The sequence below is a fragment of the Mytilus trossulus genome, chromosome 14, assembly GCF_036588685.1.
Source record: "Mytilus trossulus isolate FHL-02 chromosome 14, PNRI_Mtr1.1.1.hap1, whole genome shotgun sequence".
NCBI classification, from domain to species: domain Eukaryota; kingdom Metazoa; phylum Mollusca; class Bivalvia; order Mytilida; family Mytilidae; genus Mytilus; species Mytilus trossulus.
In genome coordinates this window covers 11,902,251-11,915,364 of record NC_086386.1, presented here as the reverse complement: position 1 = coordinate 11,915,364, position 13,114 = coordinate 11,902,251, and the positions used below count along the sequence as shown (strand labels likewise).

General features: G+C 32.5%; 1 protein-coding gene across 1 annotated transcript in view; it reads right to left on the bottom strand.

Moving 5' to 3' along the window:
* Window positions 1–12,668, bottom strand: part of LOC134697481 (heat shock 70 kDa protein 12A-like) — a 73,377-nt gene extending 60,709 nt beyond the window's left edge. Inside the window, exons 1-2 of the mRNA XM_063559760.1 lie at window positions 12,598–12,668; window positions 11,632–11,673 (exon numbers count right to left, since the gene is read on the bottom strand). The gene's annotated coding sequence lies outside the window, so the exon portion shown is untranslated. The remainder of the gene's footprint in view (window positions 1–11,631; window positions 11,674–12,597) is intronic.
* Window positions 12,669–13,114: the final 446 nt, after the last annotated feature.

Below are 13,114 nucleotides of genomic sequence, written 5' to 3'. Positions count from 1 at the left end.
GAACAATGACAGTAAAGGTGAACAATGACAGAAATGGTGAACAATGACAGTAATGGTGAACAATGACAGTAAAGGTGAACAATGACAGTAAAGGTAAACAAGGACAGTAATGGTGAACAATGACAGTAAGGGTGAACAATGACAGTAATGGTGAACATTGACAGTAATGGTGAACAGTGACAGTAAAGGTGAACAATGACAGTAAAGGTGAACAATGACAGTAAAGGTAAACAATGACAGTAATAGTGAACAATGACATTAATGGTTAACAATGACAGTAATGGTGAACAATGACAGTAAAGGTAAACAATGACAGTAAAGGTAAACAATGACAGTATAGGTGAACAATGACAGTAATGGTGAACAATGACAGTAAAGTTAACAATGACAGTAATAGTGAAAACTGACAGTAATGGTGAACAATGACAGTATAGGTGAACAATGACAGTAATGGTGAACAATGACAGTAAAGGTAAACAATGACAGTAATAGTGAACAATGACAGTAATGGTGAACAATGACAGTAATGGTGAACAATGACAGTAATGGTAAACAATGACAGTAATGGTGAACACTGACAGTAATGGTGAACAATGACAGTAATGGTGAACACTGACAGTAATGGTGAACAATGACAGTAATGGTGAACACTGACAGTAATGGTGAACAATGACAGTAATGGTGAACAATGACAGTAATGTTTAACAATGACAGTAATGGTGAACAATGACAGTAATGGTGAACAATGACAGTAATGGTGAACACTGACAGTAATGGTGAACAATGACAGTAATGGTTAACAATGACAGTAATGGTGAACAATGACAGTATAGGTGAACAATGACAGTAATGGTGAACAATGACCGTAAAGGTGAACAATGACAGTAATAGTGAACACTGACAGTAATGGTGAACAATGACAGTAATGGTGAACACTGACAGCGATGATTAACAATGTCAGTAATGATGAACAATGTCAGTAAAGGTTAATGATGAGAGCAACGGTGATCAGTTTGTTATTTTTAACAGATTGTTAACTAAAACACATTATGTATTGTAAATTTTTGATTAAAAATGATTAATTAATGAAGAATCAGAAAAACAATTTAGTGAACTGGTAAATGGACAATTGGTCTCACTTCATTTAACAGTGAGCACATATCTGGTCAAGGTTTAGTTGCTCTGCTTTCTAAATTAAATTAAACTCGTTTTTATTGGTCACGCAGTACAGTAATTTATATTGGATAAAAAATTCATTTTAAAAGTAGAACTCACTTTTGATTTTCACTTTTCAGAAACACCAGAAAACAGGTAGTCAACATTTTAATAATTTAGAATTTTTATGTTTAAATATGTCTTAGTTTGTCGTTGAAACTTCTATCAGCGTAGCCAATTTGTTAAAGAACATTGTGTTTCGTCGTTTGTTCTTTTTTCAAAAGTTATTCTTGATTTGATTTGAGCTTTTCGTCGTATGTTCATTTCTTCAGAAAGAATCATCGTTTATGTAGCGAATTATATATAGTATTTATTCAACTTGAGCATTTCGTCGTTTGTTCAATTTTTATCAACGCTTGTCGTCGTCGTTGAGATTTGTACAGCTTTTGTTACTTGTATTTAATATTTTCGTTAGTTATTAATCGTCCTAAGAGAAAAGTCGCGATAATAGACTATAAAAAATTTAATAATTTTGGAACGTCTGGTATAGATGACATGGCATATGAGAATGTATTTCAGAAAATGGCTGATAATAACTCAGATCGGGATGAATTAGAACTGCATGCAGAGGAAGATGACATGCTTGATCTTATGTCAGATGATGAGAATAATAAGATAAATGAGGCCGCAGCATTGATATTCACCACGCCCCTCAAGAAAAATAGCAAAGAGTGTGAAGAGTTGAAACCTCGGGAGTCCGATGAAGAGCTGGAATTAAGAGTTAAGCTATTAGAAGAAAAGAAACAAAGACTCAAGAGGGAGCAGCTCAACCAACGTATCAAAGAACTAGAGGCGGAAGTGGATGGGCTATCAAAATCAGAAGAAAAGCCCAAAAAGAAATCAAAGAAATCAAAGTGTGAGATCACTTTAACAAATTTAAGAGCTAATGATAAATAAAATAAAGAGGTTAATGATGAATTGAAGAGGTTAGGTTTGGATTTTGACACTAAATTTAGTGGAAAGTCCGAGCTCGCTGAAACTTCAAAAGAGAAAAACGTGAAATTTAAAAGCGAAAAAGTAACAAATGAACAAGAGTTATTGCAGCAATTAAAAAAATGAATTTAGCTAAGGGTTCTATTTCTAAAACTACTTAACATAAGAAAAAACATTTGGATTCTAAATCTCAGAAGGTAGTACAGTTGCCTGAATCTGTATTGAGAGGGAACAGAAGAACCGAGTCTGAATCTGAAACAAGTTCAAATTCCAGCTCTGAGGATTCATCTGATTATGAATTGTCAGCGAAATTATCATCAAGGAAAAAGAGTAAAAAGTTAAAGTCAGGACTTAAAATAAAATCTGCAGATAAAGTTATAAATCCACAGTCTTTTCCACATATTTTTTTACAATATGAGTATGTGAGTAAAGATTTGGAGTTTAAGCAATTGAATTTTAAAATGCTTGTTGCAGGTGAACTTGAAATTATAAATAATTTCTGCAAAAATAAATTGGAAAAAGAAGGACGTTTAAAATTATTACAGAAAATCGCATACTTTAGCTCCATTTATAACTGGGCATCGGTTTTAGAATTTTACGCCGCTTGGTTAAGATTAATTGAATTAGGTAGAAAAACTTGGTCTGATGACTCACAGATTTTGGAAAATGTTATGTTAAGTGGACAAAGTTTGCCAAAAGAAGTGAGGCAAGCCAATTTTAGATCAGTGTCCAAAAACCAGAATGGTAAAGAGCAAATTTGGTTTTGTGTTAAGTATCAACGCAATAAATGTGAGCACAGCAACTCAACTCACACTACAGTTATTAGAGGTATAACTAGAACTGTGCATCACATATGTGCTTCATGTTGGCTAAAAGAACATATCCAAAAAACACACCCGGAGTGTTCAGACAATTGCCCAAATAAAAAAGCCTGACTACTAAACGCATGTTTACATAAGAAAGATCATTGTAAATTGTGTATTGCAGTTTTTGAAGTTATTTTACCAGAACAAAATTTTCTTTTGAATTTGCACAATTCCTTCATTGGCGTTCCAGGATATAATTTTGATTTATTTAAAGTTCCAGTTTATTCTAAATTATGTATTAAGTTTTGGAGACAAGAATTATTTGATTATAACGATCAAGAAATCTGTGATATGTTATAATTTGGTTGGCCTTTAGGTTTTGATAGAAAATTTGAAGAATTTGGAAACAGTAAAATTGTCCAAAATCATACTGGGGCAAGAAATTTTGCCAAAGAGATTGATAAATATATTAAAAAGGAGGTAGGCTATGGTGCCGTACTAGGTCCTTTTGCATCAAACCCGTTTAATGATCTTTTGGTAATATCTCCTTTGAATTCTGTGCCAAAGGCAAACTCGGAAGAAAGGAGAGTTATCATGGATTTGAGTTTTCCGAAGGGCAAATCTGTCAATGATGGAATTGATAAAAATGTTTATTTAGGTAAACATATAGAACTACATTATCCTAATGTGGATAATTTTATTGAAATTATTAAAGAAAAAGGGAAATTCTGTAAAATTTTTAAAAGGGACTTGCGCAGAGCGTATAGACAAATTCCAGTAGATCCAAAAGATTATAATTTAATTGGTTTTACCTGGAAAGGTCATTTTTTTATTGATAGAGTTTTACCTATGGGTTTAAAATCTAGTGCTTTTATTTGTCAGTCAGTGACTAATGCTGTCAGATTTATAGCCAAAAAGCATGATATATCTTTGATAAATTATTTAGATGATTTTGCTGGTGCTGAAATTAGTGAAAAAGCAGATATTTCATATACAAAATTGAAATGGGTTTTAGATAGCTGTGGTTTGGAAGAATCTGTAGAGAAAGCTAGTAGTCCTTCTTACAGAATGAGTTTTTTAGGTGTCTGGTTTGATACGGAGAAAATGACTATGGAAGTCACTCCTGATAGATTATTGGAGATTTTTGACTTAGTTTCATTTTGGTTAAACAAAGACACAGCATCTTTAAAAGAAGTACAGTCCTTAATAGGAAAACTGAATTTTATTGCTAGTTGTGTTCGACCAGGTCGTATTTTTATATCAAGAATTTTAAATTTTCTTAGGGAGTTTAAAAATGAGAAATGTATTTTAGAGGTTTCCGATGAATTGAAGCATGATCTTCTCTGGTGGTCAGAATTCTTGGAGATATATAATGGTGTTTCACTGTTAAATCTTCAAGAGTGTACAGAACCAGACGAGTATATGGCTTCAGATGCATGTTTGGTAGGTTGTGGAGGAGTTTCAATCGACATTTTTTTCACTGTGTGTTTCCAGATTTCATTGTACAGCAAAGCTTACATATAAATGCTTTGGAATTATTGTCAGTTATTGTGTGTTTGAAATTGTGGGGACAAAGAGGCAGAAAGATATGTATTCAGTGTGACAATATGGTTTCAGTTCAAGTTATCAATCAAGGGAAATCAAGGAGTCGTTTTTTACAAGTTTTCCCGTTTGAATGGTTTTACACTAGTTATTTTCGGGCCCTTTATAGCTTGTTGTTCGGTGTGAGCCAAGGCTCCGTGTTGAAGGCCGTACTTTAACCTATAATGGTTTAATTTTTAAATTGTTATTTGGATGGAGAGTTGTCTCATTGGCACTCACACCACATCTTCCTATATCTATTGTCTTAGAGAAATATGTTTTATTTGTGCAATTAATGAATGTGAATTAAGAGCTATTCATATAGACGGTATTGAGAATAGGTTACCAGATATGTTGTCCAGATGGAGTTTGTCAGATAGTTACTCTGTGCAGTTTTATGAAGCAATAGAAGGTAGAAATTTTCAACATGTTAATGTAGATTCAAATTTTTTCAGATTCTGTCACATGCTTAAAACACAAGCACAAGAATCTTTGAAATCTGCACACGCTTCAGGAACTAGAAAAAATTTAAAGATACAGTGGAAAGCCTTTTTCCTGTTTTGTCATTTTTATAATTTAAAAACATTGCCTTGCGAGTTAAATACACTTTGCTTGTTTGCACAATTTTTAAGTAGATCATTCAAAAGTGTAGACTCAATCAGAAATTATCTGAATTGAGTTAAGGTGTTACATTTACTTTTTGATGTACCTTTTATTCATTTTGAGTCATTCTATTTTAGAGTAATGGTGAACACTGACAGTAATGGTGAACAATTACAGTAATGGTGAACAATGACAGTAATGGTGAACAATGACAGTAATGGTGAACACTGACAGTAAAGGTAAACAATGACAGTAATGGTGAACACTGACAGTAATGGTGAACAATTGCAGTAATGGTTAACAATGACAGTAATGGTGAACAATGACAGTATAGGTGAACAATGACAGTAAAGGTGAACAATGACAGTAAAGGTAAACAATGACAGTAATAGTGAACAATGACAGTAATGGTTAACAATGACAGTAATGGTGAACAATGACAGTATAGGTGAACAATGACAGTAATGGTGAACAATGACCGTAAAGGTGAACAATGACAGTAATAGTGAACACTGACAGTAATGGTGAACAATGACAGTAATGGTGAACACTGACAGCGATGATTAACAATGTCAGTAAGGATGAACAATGTCAGTAAAGGTTAATAATGAGAGCAACGGTGATCAGTTTGTTATTTATAACAGATTGTTAACTAAAACACATTATGTGTTTATAAAAAAGAAGATGTGGTATGATTGCCAATAAGACAAACGTCCACAAGAGACCAAAATGACACAGAAATTATGTATGTCTATTTCACAGCCATATGTTATTCTTCAGTTTTATGTACATTTAGTGGACACCCATGTTTTAATTCTTTAGTGAAAATAGCTTTTATCAACTGTTAGAATTGTCAACCTTTGGTCGTCAAATTAAATGCATTTTTTTAACTATGATAAACAAAACTGTTAAAGATTAAACATATTAAATGCGTCAGAATTATTTTTTTTAAAGATATTTCTTGTTTAATTATTATTTCACCTTATGAGAAAAATAATGTAATGTCTTATTAAATGTACTATTAATCGAAATATATAAAAGGAAAGGTAACAAATTTGCACAACTCAAAGGAAAAACAGAACGGCAAGTTCTTTATCTACATGCAAAATCAAAAGCTCATACACATAAAATGAATAGAAAAACCTGTCATATTACCAAACAAAAGTTCAGTCAATTCAAGAAAAGTAATAAGGACATAAGTATATGTATTCCTACGTGATTAAGTGTCATGTCATAGCTTTTATTCGGTTTATTGAAACAAAGCGATTGTGAAATAACAGGTTATGGTGGTTTTGTATGTGATTCTATCATAAAATATCTGGTATAGGTTCGAAAGTGAAATCTTATCAAGAAGACATATGAAACGTCTGTAAAAAAATGTAATTATAATGACAAATAATTCTGCATAAGTTTTACACTGCGTCTAAACCACACCGGCAAAATTTGTTCGGACTCGATGGTATCTAACATCCGGCACAATGACGGAACATTAATAGACAGAAGAAAGCTAGGTTTCTCCTTATTTTCTTTTTTTTTTATGATATCGAAGAATGTAAATACACATACAACTATTTTCTATTGTGATATGCAATATTTTCTACAACCGTTCTATATTAATGGAGAAATAAGTAAAAATGCACGTCAAAATGACGAATTGAGTCCTTGCCTCGAAATTGTTTAATTTCTCCTTAAATTGTTCACATTGTACGGAAAGAAAGGTACGGGAAGATAGATATTGACACGGAGATTGCAAATTTAGTTATTATGAGCATCTCAATAATTGTAACTCTGTGTATGGAACGAAAGAAATGGGTCATGTCAAAATGGAACTGGCCGGTTTCGTCAATGTATACAACCCGGTTTCGTCATAGATTTCAAAATGCAAAACCCGGTTTGGTCAAATAAAAAAAATCATAATCGCATTACATTATAATTGATTATTCAACTTCAGCGTTCAAAAGGAGTTTAGTGGGTCGTTCGAAAACAAGTTCGTTCACCGGACAGCGGCTTATTATTTATATGAGTCTCAGATTCAAATAAATAATGAGCAAATTCCTACTCTTATAGAACACAAATATTTTAATTTTACTTTGCATTCAGAACTTTTTTAATAGCATATTGAGATTAAAGATTTTGACAATATATACGGACAGACGGATTCAGTTTATTTCAAAGTGGGCGTATTTCGAACAACTTTTACATACCGCCGAGCGTAGCGAGTCGAACAATATTTTGATTATTTTTTGCTTTACAAAATCGTTAAATACAGGAATCAATATAGTTTTGGCAACCAAAGGTGGGGTCGGGCGTGCAACCTATACGTCATCTAGATTCGCCACTTATCTTATAAAGTGTATACCGAATTAAAATATTGTAAGAAATGAGAAAACAGGGACACCCGGGAAATCGGATTATGTGAGTTTTTTTCAGTTGGATTATGTTTATTATAATAAATGCCGAATATCAAGTTCTTTTTATCGATTTCTATACATTTTTCTCAAATATATATAAAAGTTATATAGGAAAATGATAAGGCAGACAATATACAAATAAATCGACTTGGCCGATATCCTGATAAAACTTATTGACCTTACGAATTTTTTTTTCATTTCTTTGCGTTTTTACACCCCCGTCCCACTTTTGACAGGACGTATTATTGTATACACCCGTCTGTCCGTCCGTCCTTCCATCCGTCCGTTCCTTCATCTATCAGTCATTCGGTCCGTCCGTCTAGCTTTCCGTCTATCTTTCTGTCCAGCGTAAACATGTCGCACCGTAACTGGAGAACAGCTTATCTAGTTTTCATGAAACTTAACAAAGTTATTTCTTGAAATGTTCAAACGATTTGTAAACCTTTGAGTGAAAATCAAATTAAATCTTTTTGAGTTACAGAACTTTGTAAGTAAAACAGGAGTGTGTTTTTTTTTAACATGTCGCGCCATATCTCAAAATGATTTATCATTATTGCATCAAACTTTACACACTTCTTAGTAATATAAATCTTAACTTCTGCAAACTTTAAGGTGATGTTTTAAATTTTGTTTTTAAGCGTTAATTAGGTTTTCTTATACTGCGATGTATCTCAAAACCTATATAAAAAAATATCATAATGTTAATGTTAAAAAAATAATTAGATATCAGTGTTTGCTATTGAGTATTTATATTCCATTTAAAATTAGTTTAAAGATCAGTGAAATGACGGATACGACTTTCATTAGGAAAATGTGTAGTACTATAATTACCTATGTAAATAAATGTAAACACGCCAAGTTTACTTTATAATACATATATATTTAAATTCTTTCGAAAGACAATGTTCAGATCCGTGTTAACGTTGCTTTTCATAAATTGTTGGTTTTAAAAAAATATAAAAAACCGGGTGATATATATAGACGAAACCGGGTGTTGTGTAGTAAACAACAAGGACGAAACCGGTGTATTTTTATTTGACATGACCCATTTCTTTCGTTCCATACACATAAATACAAGTATTGAGATGCTCATAATGACTAGTTTTGCAATCTCTGTGTCAGTATCTATCTTCCCGTACCTTTCTTTCCGTACAATGTGAACAATTTAAAGAGAAATTAAACAATTTCGAGGGAAGGTTCACTCAATTCGTCATTTTGACATGCATTTTGACTTATTTCTCCGTTAATATAGAACGGTTGTAGAAAATATTGCATCTCACAATAGAAAATAGTTGTATATGTATATATATTCTTCGATATCATTAAAAAAAATAAGAAAATAAGGAGAAACCTGTCTTTCTTCTGTTTATTGACGTTCCGTCATTGTGCCCGATGTTAGATACCATCGAGTCCGATCAAATTCTGCCGGTGTGGTTTAGACACAGTGTTTTATGTCATTTGAAAAGTTAAGATTGTCTCATCTGACTTTCATTAATAATTTAATTGTTTAATACAGTCATATCCTTAAAACAAAGATCATTGTTGTTTTTGTAAAAGTTGGAAAAGGTTGTTAAAAAAACTCAGAAATTAAATGCAGTGATATTGTCGGCTTTTTCAAAACTCCCTCTACCCTTTTTTATATGCGTCATTTTCATCAAATTAGAAAATTTAAAAAAAAAGCATGAATTTGACTGAAACCTCAATTAACAGACCAATTTTCAAGAGTCAAACTCTGCTTTAAAATAAGACTCCATTTTGTGACTGATGATACATAAATATCGACCCTCAAATGTGCACTTATAGCAATGTTAGGCAAGAAAATTGATTAAATGAGTGTTTTTCAGTTTGTATTCATGCACAATTACTACTGAGACTGCACTGTTTGGGGAAAACAGTTGTCTTTTTGGGAATAATTTGAAGACATTTTTTTTCAAATTGGGATTCTTCTCCAGGGGTAAAAACCTTTATTCTCCACTAATTTGAGGCAAACAATATCACTGAAATGTCATATTCCTAAGAAAATTTTGTAGTTAAATCTGGTTTTTTAATGCTTCTGAAATTGCACATATATAAGAAGGCCAAAAATACGTTATGGATAACTTTGACATGTAATAGGATCCATCACATGCATACAACGCAAATTAATTCACCCTTCAAACGCACTTGCTATTTACAATTCTAACACGACAAAAACGTTCTTAGAGTTATTATTTGGTCGATATTGTAAAGCATAATTACAATTACGGAGACCCTTTTAAAATGTAATAAAAATATTTTCGCTAGCCGTCAATTTTCTTTTGTCGCATCAGTTTGAACTCATTTGCACTAATATTCAGCTCGAGCAAGTGACTTAAAACTAGTGCATACCACTCTCCTAGAATATTTAACATACGACCATCCTCTAATTCATGACTATTAATGGGTTATAATCATAATTTTGTATTGCTAATGGAAAGAACACTTTCAATTCACCTGCATGCTAGATTAAATGATAAAGTCTCCTTGATCCAAACATAAAGCTTACGAAAACAAAAACGTACATATATATTATATATTTCCAGAATAAAATCAAATTAATCAAAACCTTTATCTAATGTCGCCATTTCACATAACAATACATTTTAGCCGTTATAACCGAAAATTATTTACACAAAAGCATATAAAAAAAACCATATGAAATGCTAATATAAAAGCATAAAAGAAAAACAAATAATGCAAATAGGAAAAGGCTCAATTAATTTAAATACTACATATAATATCCATGTATGAGCACTAAGCTAAAAGAAAATTATTAAAGCAGTAACATAGAAAAACTTAAGCACAACAATCACAGCAATCACAAATTATGAAAGCTAACCAAATAAAGCACATAATAGTAGAAATATGATAAGCAACAATAACACATTTCAAAGATGTAATATAAAACATTAAAATAGCTCTTCCGGACCATATGAGTATTTGGACCATACGTGTAAGTTCATGACCATATGGCTATTTACTCATATATGGTCCGACCGTACGCGTATGGTCGGGATAATTAACACTCTGTTACAGTTTACCCGGAATACTTCTTAAATCTTCATATGGTATGAACGTTTATTAAGAGGACGCCATCATGATTGGTCATTTTTATTTTCATATTATAATAAAGAGATTATCTTAATAAAAAAAAGAAGTTTCACATAGTTAATTATACTTCCTAGTCAAAACTATAATAAGCACATTTTATACCGATGTCCATTACCGATTTGTTATTACGAGTAAATAGCAATATGTCGACTTGAAAAGATAACTTCGAAAATTTTCTCAATAAACACAAGAAGTCACTAGCAAGGAACATTGTTTATTTAATTTGTTTTGTGGATATGGTGCACTGTAGTTATATTACGATATTTGAAATCTAGAGTTTCATAAACACCGCAGACACATCGAAATAATCCAAAACCTCCGCATCACTGCACGCAGCTGCAAAGAAGGCTTTATTATCACTTGCAAACAAAAGGTGTAACCGAAAAGGATCGTGCACAACCATGACGTGCAAATGCGAAAAAGTTATGATACCGTGTGGAAGTAAATGTCGCCATAAGCCTTTATGCAAGAATGTAATAAGCGATGAAAATTAAAGTTGGTATCAATATTTAGTTTAAATGTAGCCTTTAAATTTATTCATTGTCATGTACCCATCATTGTTTTTTTTAGAAAAAGTTTTTTGTGTTATTGAAACGTTTGTTATGCATATTTGAAAAAATACCTATATGGTCAAAATACTCATATGGTCCGGCCCGTTAATAACCATACGAGTATATACTCATATGGTCCGACCATACGCGTACGGTCGGATCATACGCGTATGGTCGGACCATATGAGTATACGCATATTGTCATGGCCATACGCGTATGGTCCAAATACTCATATGGTCCGGAACATAAACACTAAGCCAATGCATTGCAATAGTACGAGTTGCCATTCCATGAGTTGGTTATACTCTTGAATAAGGTAAAAGATGTTCCAGTCCTACAGTGGTTTGGCAACTCATTCCATAGTTTGACTTCAGGATATCTGAAAGATTTTTGAGCCATACCTTGTGGTTCCTACTGCAGGCGCTTCGGGTATTTTTTGATATCTGAAAGAATATCGTATTTCATTAATGTTTATTATATCATACTTCAAGCGAATGCCTTTTTATTTCAAACGTTAATCACCATGTGTGCTACTGTAATCTTGGTAAATGAGGTTGCAGAAATGCCCCAATGAACAGGACATAAAGCTTGACATGAAGGAGTAAAAAATTGTTATTTTCTCAGTTTGTTCAAGTTTTAACCAGTCTTTTTAAGACATTAAGTTGTCTGGATGCTTTTTCGAAAATGTTAGATATATGTTTGTTGAAATTTACTTCAACGTCAATGGTGATGCCTAAAATATAAAAAAAGTAGATGTGGTATGATTGCAAAAGAGACGACTCTCCACAAGTGACACAAATGACTCAGAAATCAACAACTATTATAGGTCAGCGTACGGCCTTCAACAATGAGCAAAGCCCATACCGCCAAGTCAGTTATAAAAGGTCCCTAAATGACAATCTAAAACAATTCAAACAAGAAAACAAACGGCCTCATTTATACATAAAAAAATGATAAAACAAAGCTGAATCCACCATTTTCTACATAAAATAAAAGTATGTACTAAGTCAGGAAATTGACAGTTGATGTCCATTCTTTTGATGTGTTTTATCTTTCGATTTTGTCATTTGATTAGGGACTTTCCGTTTTTTATTTTCCTCGAAGTTCAGTTTTTTCGTGATTTTACTTTTTATGTACAAGAGATATAACACGGGTTAGTAAATTTTCGCCTCGGAACGGGGATCAAACAATGAACCTTTGTGTTAGTAGTTTGATGCGCTAACCACTATACCAAGGCATGTGAACTGTTCGCTTACAGCTTTTGTTCAAGTTGTGAGTTAATCGCCACAGTTTACACATATTTCTTTAATCCAATACATGTATTTAAAAGGCACGAGGTTATCAATTTTTATATTTGTTTTACTTACTGTGATAACTTTTCTATTTCTTCTTGCGTGTGTCGCAATCCTTTGTGTAAATCATCGTTTTCCTCCCGTAGTTTACAGGCTAATGTTTCTTTTTCTTTTATTGCATTCGTCAATATTTCAATTTCGTTTTCTTTTTCTTTGAATATACTGAAAAAGATCCATAACAGATAAAAGCATTTAATAAATTTCTTCAACTTCACTTTCAGATATATTGATGATGTCACTCAATACTCCACTTTCAATAGTGCTCAAATCTCATACTAGCATATGCTATTAACTTGAATGTGTATGTTTTGGAGTTAAGTATGACTTTCATTTTCACTGAACTAGTACAGATTTTTGTTTAGGGGGTCAGTTGAAGCCCACCTCCGTGTACAGGATTTTCAGCTACGTTGAAGACCCATTGGTGGCCTTTGGATGTTGTTTGCTCTTTTGTCGGGTTGTTGTCTCTTTGACATATTTTCTATTCTCTATTTTATATTGTATTTATGTATATTGTCAGACTTAAGGTAATAAT